The 9,708-nt window shown below is 40.6% G+C and overlaps 1 pseudogene; it reads right to left on the bottom strand.

The window, feature by feature from the left end:
• Positions 1–9,028: 9,028 nt before the first annotated feature.
• LOC119526382 lies at positions 9,029–9,503 on the bottom strand (annotated as a pseudogene).
• Positions 9,504–9,708: the final 205 nt, after the last annotated feature.

Raw genomic sequence — 9,708 nt, 5'->3', positions numbered from 1 at the left:
ATGTGTCAAGCATATTTCTTTTGGGTAAACTTGGCCCAATTCATTTGTAATAAACTTTCTATCACACCCTTGGACAAGCTGATGGAAGAGGCCTCCAGCTGAGTCAAGATTGACCAGGAGTCACCATGACAAATTCCCATCTTACATGCTTCCTCAAGAAATCTCTGTGGCTTATACAGGTCCTCTCACATATAATAGAAAGTGATTCATTTTTAAAAGGCAGCAATAGGCATAAAATGAGAGAGATGGTTATAAGTTTCACCAAACTCAAGTTGCACTCTTTTAGAATAATGCTTCCTTACATAGGAGGCCAGTTGTCTGCATTCATTCTTTCATTCACTCAGTAAGCACTCATGAAGCACACTTTCTGCTCAATGCACAAGGAACATCCTTGTCCTCAAAGGTAGCACACAGATTTTTTAAAATAATGATTATAATAGGTAGTGAGTACTAGAAGAGTACTATGAATTACATATTACCTACAAATGCATATTTTTGTTGTGGATAATCTATTGTGTTTTGTACTAATGTTAATTAATATATACAGTGGTACCTCAGTATTTGCCGTTAATTGGTTCTGGGAGGTGTGATGAGTACCAAAAATGATAAGTACCAAACATATCTTTCCCATAAGGAAAAATGTAAATCAATGTAATGCATTCCCAAGCCAAAGACAATGCAGATTTTTAAGGCAATATGTAAAAAGATATGGGTGTATATCATTACTTTACATGAGAAATAAACCTAAAGATTAATAAATACTTAGATTAAATAAAATAAAAACTTCACTTTACCTGTACTGAGAAGAGTCCATGGCCTAATGGGTTGGTGGGAGGAGAGTGGTGAGGAGAAGAGGTTACATGGAGTGTTGCTTGGAAGGAGAGTCCCCTCCAATAGAACATTGGGCACTTGCACTTCAGGTGTTCTCTCTCTTTTCTGTCTTTTTCAACTTGCACCACAAGCTCTGACAAACTGTCACCTTCACTAAGAACTTATCCAATGAGGACTGCTTCCACCTTCTTTTCAGAATTCCTTGAAAATGTGAAATTGTTTGGTCATTCAATAAATTCACATTTCTGCTTGTCAGAGCTTTGTCCGGATGATACTTCTCCACAAAGTTTTGAACTTCTGCCCATTTTGCACACTTTTTTTTTTTATCAAAGAACTGGGGACATCCTCCCTTATCTAGTCCTCACCTGAAGAAATTTTTTCAGCCCCCTCTTGTTACTGCTCCTTCTTTAGTTCCTGTAGCTCCTCAGTGCTGAGCTCTTCACAATGTTCCCACTAATTCCTCAACATCAGTCTTTTTTATAACTTCTTTATTCTTAATGGTGGAGACCATTGTTCTAGGCATACCATATTCCTAGCAAGATCAGTAATGCAAATACCACTCTCATATTTGCCTATTAATTCTTTTTGTTGTTCAATGGTGATGCAAAGTAATTTTCTTTTCTGCTCTGAACTCTCACTGCTCATTTTCTTAGGACCCATGATGAGAAAAAAAGTGCAAAAATACACAAAGTGGAGAGGCGGGGCAAGATGGCGGCATAGAGAGGAGTGGAAGCTAAGTAGTCCCCCTGGAACAATCACAAAAAAACAGAAACTACTAGTAAATAATCCAGAATAACTGCAGGGGGACAAACGAGACCATCCACTAATCATACACCAACCTGAATTGGGAGGAATGCCCGAGAACACAGCATAAAATCTGTAAGTAAAACCTGCGGATCCAAGTCGTGAGACCCCCTCCCCCATAGCCCGAGGTGCAAAGCCTCATGGTGCCAGAGAGAAGCTCTCTCCCAGCAAGCGAATATAGCTCAGCTGAGCTCCAACTGGGGTTTTAAGTAGCAAGTGTGAACTGCTCACTACAGGTACACATCCCAAAAAAACAGACAGAGGCTTTGGGTGATGACTGACCTTGGAGAGCCGGAGGGTCGCCTTGGACTGGGTCTGAAGGGAACTATCTGTTTCTTTTTCAGCTCAGTGGAGAAAGCCCCAGTCATTTTGTTTCCAGGGCTGTGACTCGGGGAAGGGTGGAGACAGCACAAGAAGAGAGCGAGACCATTGAAATGCTAATGACCTCCACCTGGGGGGTCTGTCTTCTCTAGAAGGAAAGGGGTGGGGCCCTTTCCATTCAGAACCAGACCCCAGAGCCTGGGGGAACACAGCAATACCTCCTTACACACCAGTCAAGAATTATAGGCTAACAGGCATCACCTGCTGGGCAGAAAAGCACAGTGACCTGAGGCATCACAGGGTGGAGCAATTTTCTAAGACACACCCGCAGGGAAACCAGATACTGAATATTTCTTCCCTCTGGGACCTGAGCCTGTTCTGGTCTGGGAAAACCTGATTTGGATAACCAAGGAAACCATGCCTAGACAACAGAAAATTACAACCTACACTAAGAAAAACAAAGTTATGGCCCAGTCAAAGGAACAAACGTACACTTCAACTGAGATACAGGAATTTAAAAAACTAATATTATGGCCCAGTCAAAGGAACAAACGTACACTTCAACTGAGATACAGGAATTTAAACAACTAATATTATGGCCCAGTCAAAGGAACAAACGTACACTTCAACTGAGATACAGGAATTTAAACAACTAATGCTAAATCAAATCAAAAAGTTTAGAGAAGATATTGCAAAAGAGATAGAGGCTGTAAAGGAAACACTGGGCATATATACGGCAGAAATCAAAAGTTCAAAAAAACCTCTAGTAGAATCTATGGAAATGAAGGGCGCAACACAGGAGATAAAAGACACAATGGAAACATACAACAGCAGATCTCAAGAGGCAGAAGAAAACACTCAGGAACTGGAGAACAAAACACCTGAAAGCCTACACGCAAAGGAGCAGATGGAGAAAAGAATGAAAAAATATGAGCAACGTCTCCGGGAACTCAAGGATGAAACAAAGTACAATAATGTATGTATCATTGGTGTCCCAGAAGGAGAAGAGAAGGGAAAGGGGGCAGAAGCAATAATAGAGGAAATAATTAATGAAAATTTCCCATCTCTTATGAAAGACATAAAATTACAGATCCAAGAAGTGCAGCGTACTCCAAACAGAAGAGATAGGAATAGGCCTACGCCAAGACACTTAATAATCAGATTATCAAATGTCGAAGACAAAGAGAGAATCCTGAAAGCAGCAAGAGGAAAGCAATCCATCACATACAAAAGAAGCTTAATAAGATTATGTGTGGATCTCTCAGCAGAAACCATGGAGGCAAGAAGGAAGTGGTGTGATATATTTAAGATACTGAAAGAGAAAAACCACCAACCAAGAATCCTATATCCAGCAAAGCTGTCCTTCAAATATGAGGGAGAGCTCAAAATATTGTCTGACAAACAGACAATGAGAGACTTTGTGAACAAGACACCTGCCCTACAGGAAATACTAAAGGAAGCACTACAAGGTGATAGAAGACAGGAGTGTGTGGTTTGGAACACAATTTTGGGAGATGGTAGCACAACAATGTAAGTACACTGAACAAAGGTAACTATGAATACGGTTGAAAGAGGAAGGTGAGGAGCATGTGAGACACCTCAAGAAAGGAGGAAAGATAAAGACTGGGACTGTGTAACTTGGTGAAATCTAGAGTATTCAACAATTGTGATAAAATGTACAAATATGTTCTTTTACGAGGGAGAACAAGCAAATGTCAACCTTGCAAGGTGTTAAAAATGGGGAGGCATTGGGGGAGGGATGCAATCAGCATACACTAGAGACTGTAACTAATAGAATCATTGTATTATGCTTCCTTTAATGTAACAAAGGTGATATACCAAGGTAAATGCAGATAAGAGGGGGGGATAGGGGAGGCATGTTAGACACTTGACATTGGTGGTATTGTCTGATTCTTTACTCTACTTTGATTTAAACCTATTTTTCCTTTTGCTGCTTCCTAGCTGTCTTTTTTTTTTCCCTCTTTCTTTTGCCTCTCTACCTTCTTTGACTCTCCCTCCTGCCTTGTGGAAGAAATGTAGATGCCCTTATATAGATAGTGGTGAAGGTGGTGAACACATAAATGTATGACCATGCAGAGAACCATCGATTATTTACTTGTGATGGAATGTATGGTGAGTGAACAAAACCATATTAAAAAAAAAAAAAATGGGTTGATGACAAAACCTCGAGGGCAATATACTGAGTGAAATAAGCCAGATACATAAGAACAATTATTGCAGGGTCTCACTGATAGGAACTAATTATAATACGTAAACTCATAGACATGAAATATAAGGTACCAAGATATAGGACGAGGCTTAAGAATGGGGAGTGGTTCTTAGTATGAGCAGAATGTTCAATTAGGATGAACTTAAATGTTTGGAAATGAACAGGGGTGTTGGTAGCAAGATGTGAGAATAATTAACAGTGCCGAATGGTATGTGAATGAGGTGGAAAGGGGAAGCTCAGAGTCATATATGTTACCAGAAGGAAAGTTGGAGGTCAAAAGATGGGAATGTATAAAACTGAATCCTATGGTGGGCAATGTCCATGATCAACTGTACAAATACTAGAAATCGCTTCCATGAACCAGAACAAATGTATGACAATACAATTAGAAGTTAATAATAGAGGGGCATGTAGGGAAGACCTATATACCTATTACGAACTATATACTACAGTTAGTAGCATCTCAACATTTTTTCATAAACAGTAACAAATGTACTATATCAATACTATGAGTCAACAATTGAGGGGGGTTGGTTAGGGATAGGGGAGGATTAGAGTTTCCTTTTCTTTTTTTCTTTTTTCATCTTTCACTTTGTTTCTTGTCTGGAGTAATGAAAAGTTTCTAAAAATTGAACAAAAATTAAGTGTGATGGATGCACAGCTGTATGAGGGTACCCAGGGGCAAGTGATTGCACACTTTGGATCTTTGGATAATTTTATGGTATCTGAACAATCTCAATAAAAATGAAAAAAAAAAAATACACAAAGTGACCACAGAAGCTAAGATAAGTCCTTAAGAGACATGCACAGGGCAAGAGCTACTTCATGACTAACACATGACCCTTCGTTTTGGTTGGAAAGGGTAGCGAGTCACGAGACAACTGACACTTGTGCATAAAGTACCAAAAAAGTGATGAGGACTGTGTCAAAATGCATCAGGTACCAAATTTGATGAGTTTCAAAGCAGCCACATAACGAGATACAACTGTGCGTATTTTCTATTCTCCCTAAAATCTAAGTATCTCAACAGCAAGGAGTTTATCTTATATTGCTTTCATATCATGCAGTGTTTCTCCAAATTTAGCATAATTCACAGTAATATATTTTACATTGTGACTCAATGTACACATATACACCTTTAAAAATATTTTCACAAAAATATACTGTTCTAGTTTGCTAGTGCTGCCAGCCTGCAAAACACCAGAGATGGATCGGTTTTTATAAAAGGGGGTTTATTTGGTTATACAGTTACAGTCTGAAGGCCATAAAGTGTCCAAGGTAAGTCATCAACAATCGAGTACCTTCACTGGAGGATGGCCAATGGTGTCCAGAAAACCTCTGTTACTGGGAAGGCACATGGCTGGCGTCTGCTCCAGAGTTCTGGTTTCAAAATGGCTTTCTCCCAGGACATTCCTCTCTAGGCTGCAATTCCTCAAAAATGTCACTCTTAGTTGCTCTTCTGTCTCCAAAATGTCTCTGTAAGCTGAAGCTCCTCTCTCAGTTCCAGTGCATTCTTCAAAGTGTCCCTCTTGGCTGTAACTCCTCTTCAAAATCTCACTCACAGCTGCACTGGTTCCCTCTGCCTGTCAGCTCATTTATATGGCTCCACTGATCAAGGCCGACTCTGAATGGGTGGGGCCACGCCTCCATGGAAATATCTCATCAGTTATCACCTACAGTTGGGTGGGGCACATTTCCATGCAAACAACCTAATCCAAACGTTCCAACTTAACCCCCACTAATATGTCTGCCCCACAAGATTGCATCAAAGAGTATGTTTTGTTCTGGGGGACATAATACATTCAAACCAGCACATATACCTACTATTACTTCATCAATACATTCTGATGTTTTCTATTTTGAAATATTTTGTTCTAGTCCATTTCATTTTGTTAAAAACTGCTGCCCATGACCCACTGTGCTGGTTAATTTCATGTGTCAGCTTTGCTAGGTTATGGTGTCCAGTTGTTTGGTCAATCAACCACTGCTTTCATTGTTGCTGTGACAGTGTTTCATGGATTTAAATCATTAGTCAGTTGATTGCATCTATGGCCGAGTACATCTACAATCAACAAGGGATATTGCCTTCAGCAATAAAAGAAACATCCTCATCCTATCGGTTGGAGTCCTTAAGGGAGAACTGAGGATTTCAGTAGTTGGGAAAAAAAAAAAATTTTATCACTACTTCAGTCAGCCAGCTTCCCCTGGGGAAGTCAATGTCACTATCAAGCTCCATGCTTGCTGCCTGCCCTATTGTATTTGGACTTGCCGATCCCCACAGTCACATGAGCCAATCCCTTTAGCACATCGGGTGTGTGTGTGTGTGTTGCAGGTTCTGTTTTTCTGGAGAGCCCTGACTAATGAAGTCCAGTAATGAATCACAGCCCACATTTTTAAAAAATACTACTTTACAAGACCTGCATAGACTTGGCAAAACATGCTAGGTTTGCAATGGCATTTGATACAGCATGAGGATTAGGAATTCAAGTTCTGCAATTAGATCTGAGTTTAAATGCAGCCTCTATCAATTACTGACTATGTAACCTTGAAAAAGCTATTTAACAAAAAGGGAGAAAATATAACACTTACTTGTCAAGAGAGTAGAAGCGATCACACGTGTTAAAGTATTTGCTACAATTCAAAGCATATAAGTACTCAGTGAATGTTAGATTTAAAAAATTTTATCCAAAGAAATGAACACAAGGGATGAAAATTAAAAGTAATTTGACTTTGGCCAACGTTTAATGCCATGAAGGAAAAAAAGAAAAAAAAACTTCAAGTAGAGATTTCACAAACTCTCTAAGTAAGCATACATATTTCATGAGCTAGATAGTGGAATGAGCTTTCAAGATCTCTTACAGAAGAGAAAAGTGTCCCACTGATTTAATGGAGTTTAGATATGGTCTGATAAAGAGGAAGACGGGGAAAAATAAAATAGACACTATTTTTTAGTTTTTCTCAAGTCATGCTCCTACAAATGATGTTTAGCAAATGATTCAACAATGGATATCCAGTGCAAAAATCCCTTCTAATACTGCACCCAGAAAGCTTAACTGAGACCTGACAACTACAGACTGCCTGTGAGGCTAATTTGAATAGCACAGGAATCTCAGTGGCATTTTGGCCTAAACAATGTCCACTGTCTACTGTGCCATCTGTGACACCTTGACTGCACCGACTCGCCCAAAACTTAATGTAAAGCAGTCCTTCTACCAATGACCCCTTAGTTTAAGACCTGACACCAGAGAATTTTAAGGCCCTTTAATCAAAGAAAGTTTAAAGTTTCACTCTCAAACTCTCCCAGAGAAGCCAAATCATTGATCTTATTTCATCATTTCTCTCACCCAAAAGAGCTCTAGTAACTACAGAATAAGCTGGTAGAGAGACGAGGTCTACAGGATGCACAAAGAACTAAGAGATTTGACTTGTGCAGAAATATTTTTACATGATCTCCACAAAGTTTTGATAAATCAGTTTAATAATTTCCATCTTCAAAGCTGAGAAGGCACAGTTGGAGCCAGCATCTCCAAATCCTAAGGCAGCTAAATGGCGAGGGAATAAGGCTCACTCTCTGAAAATGCACAGCAACCTGACAAAGCAGCTGGTTACAGAGAGAAACACTGAGACAGATGATTCCAATGAAGTGTGACCCACTTAACCACAGACTCGGATGTGCAGACATTGGCCTTATGGACCTGCTACCAATGTTGGAGAACAAATAAATGAATGGAAAGAATACAGTTCCACTACATCCACTGAATTAAACAGGCAAATGACAAGGAGTCAGCATGGAGATATACGGAGCATAAATAAGCAGAGACAGAGACTATATGTCTATTCAGCTGGAAACTGATTCTGGCTGCTACTTAAAATATCAGCAGGAATGTCAATCTACTGTGTCACCAACATTTTTTTTCAAAATGTTCAGGCAGCCAGATAAATCACTCTGTGGATTTTCCCTGCTACTTGTGGATTGACAGTGTTTATAAACAGCTGTTTTAACTTCCTCAGAATCCAAGGAAATGTTCTCATTGCACTGACAAGGTTTTACATTCGTACATCTAGCAATGGACCATCAGTTCTTTTGTTCAGATGATTGTGTTTCCAATGTCTGGTTTATGACAAAAGCCAGGGTACTCTGGATGATTGTATGGTATGTGAATATATCTCAATAAAATTGAATTAAAAAAAAAAAACAAAACAGCATAGCCGGTGGTAGCAAGTGACAGTAACACTCACCCTGCCATACTACAAAGGCATTCCGAACAGGTTTTACCTCCCCGCATCTTGGTATTTGCTATAGCATAACAATGGACACACATGTTATTGTGTCTTACAAGGCTGTCAGTGTCTGGGCCCTGATTCCATTCCTGCCAACCTCCTCACATAATGCTCAACTCTACACACACAGGCACCAGTCACTGGGCCCTGAAAGGACTGTGCTCTGCAGTGTCTTTGAGCCTTTGCAAGAGCTAGTGAGTGTTTTGCTGGAATGCCCTACATTGTCCTCTTATCCACCTGGAGGTGGCCCACTTATTTTCATCCTCCAAATCAAACTCACCACCTCTGGAAATCTGAACCCTCTCCCCCAGGCAGGATTTGGGGCCTTTTTTTTTTTTTTAACTGTGAGAGTTGACAACTTTATTTTTATATCTCACAATACAAATGAAAATTACTTTTTTGTCCCAGTACTCCCCTCCAAAACTATGCTCTCTTTGATAGGAAGGGGGAGCAAGTCTTCCTTGTCATGCTGTTAGAAAATACCCAGAGTCACAGCACCATGTCTCCTGGTGAAGGAGAACAGGTAATAAAAAACTACTTCAAAGAGGCTCCCCTCCATCCTTATCTGTCTGGTCGGGTCTTTCCTGGCCGAGTAGGTACCATCATGGGACGGGCAGGGGGTCTCATCATTGGGAGTCCAGGCATCATTGGTATGTGACCTCCCATGGGCGGCCTCATTCCAGGAGCAGTTCCCACTGGTATCATCCCAGGAGAAGGACCCATCATTGGCATCATGGGAGGGCTCCATATGGGGTGCTGGCATCATACCAGGGCGAGGAGGGCCTGGGAGACTGGGGGGAGGGGGGATCATCACCCCTGCAAGAGGAGGAGCAGACAATGGAGCAGGAGGTATCTTTGCCTGTTGAAATGCAGCCACTGTTTTGTCAATCAGGCTCTGAGCCTGCTTTTCCATCCATTTCTGACAGTAGTCTTTCACATTCTCTTTGTGTTTCCTACCACTGCAGTGTCTCTCTCTCACAGATGGAGAGTCATGGGTGAGGTATGCATCTCAGTAGTCACAGTAAAACTTGGGCATGTTGCTCTGTGGGCCATTGACCGCTCGGTCCGGAGCCTTTTTAATACACATTCTAGACTAGGAGCTTCTTGAAGAAAGGACACAAGTTTGAGATTTGTATCCTCAATTGTACCTAGCAGAGTTTCTGGCGTGTGGTAGATACACAATAAAAGACTGCCAGGTGTCTAAAAGGCAGAGAATTTTTAGATGAATACTGTTGTCTCTT

This window comes from Choloepus didactylus, chromosome 1 (assembly GCF_015220235.1).
Source record: "Choloepus didactylus isolate mChoDid1 chromosome 1, mChoDid1.pri, whole genome shotgun sequence".
NCBI lineage: Eukaryota > Metazoa > Chordata > Mammalia > Pilosa > Megalonychidae > Choloepus > Choloepus didactylus.
Note: the sequence above shows the minus strand (reverse complement) of the source record. Positions and strands in the feature narration are given on the sequence as shown.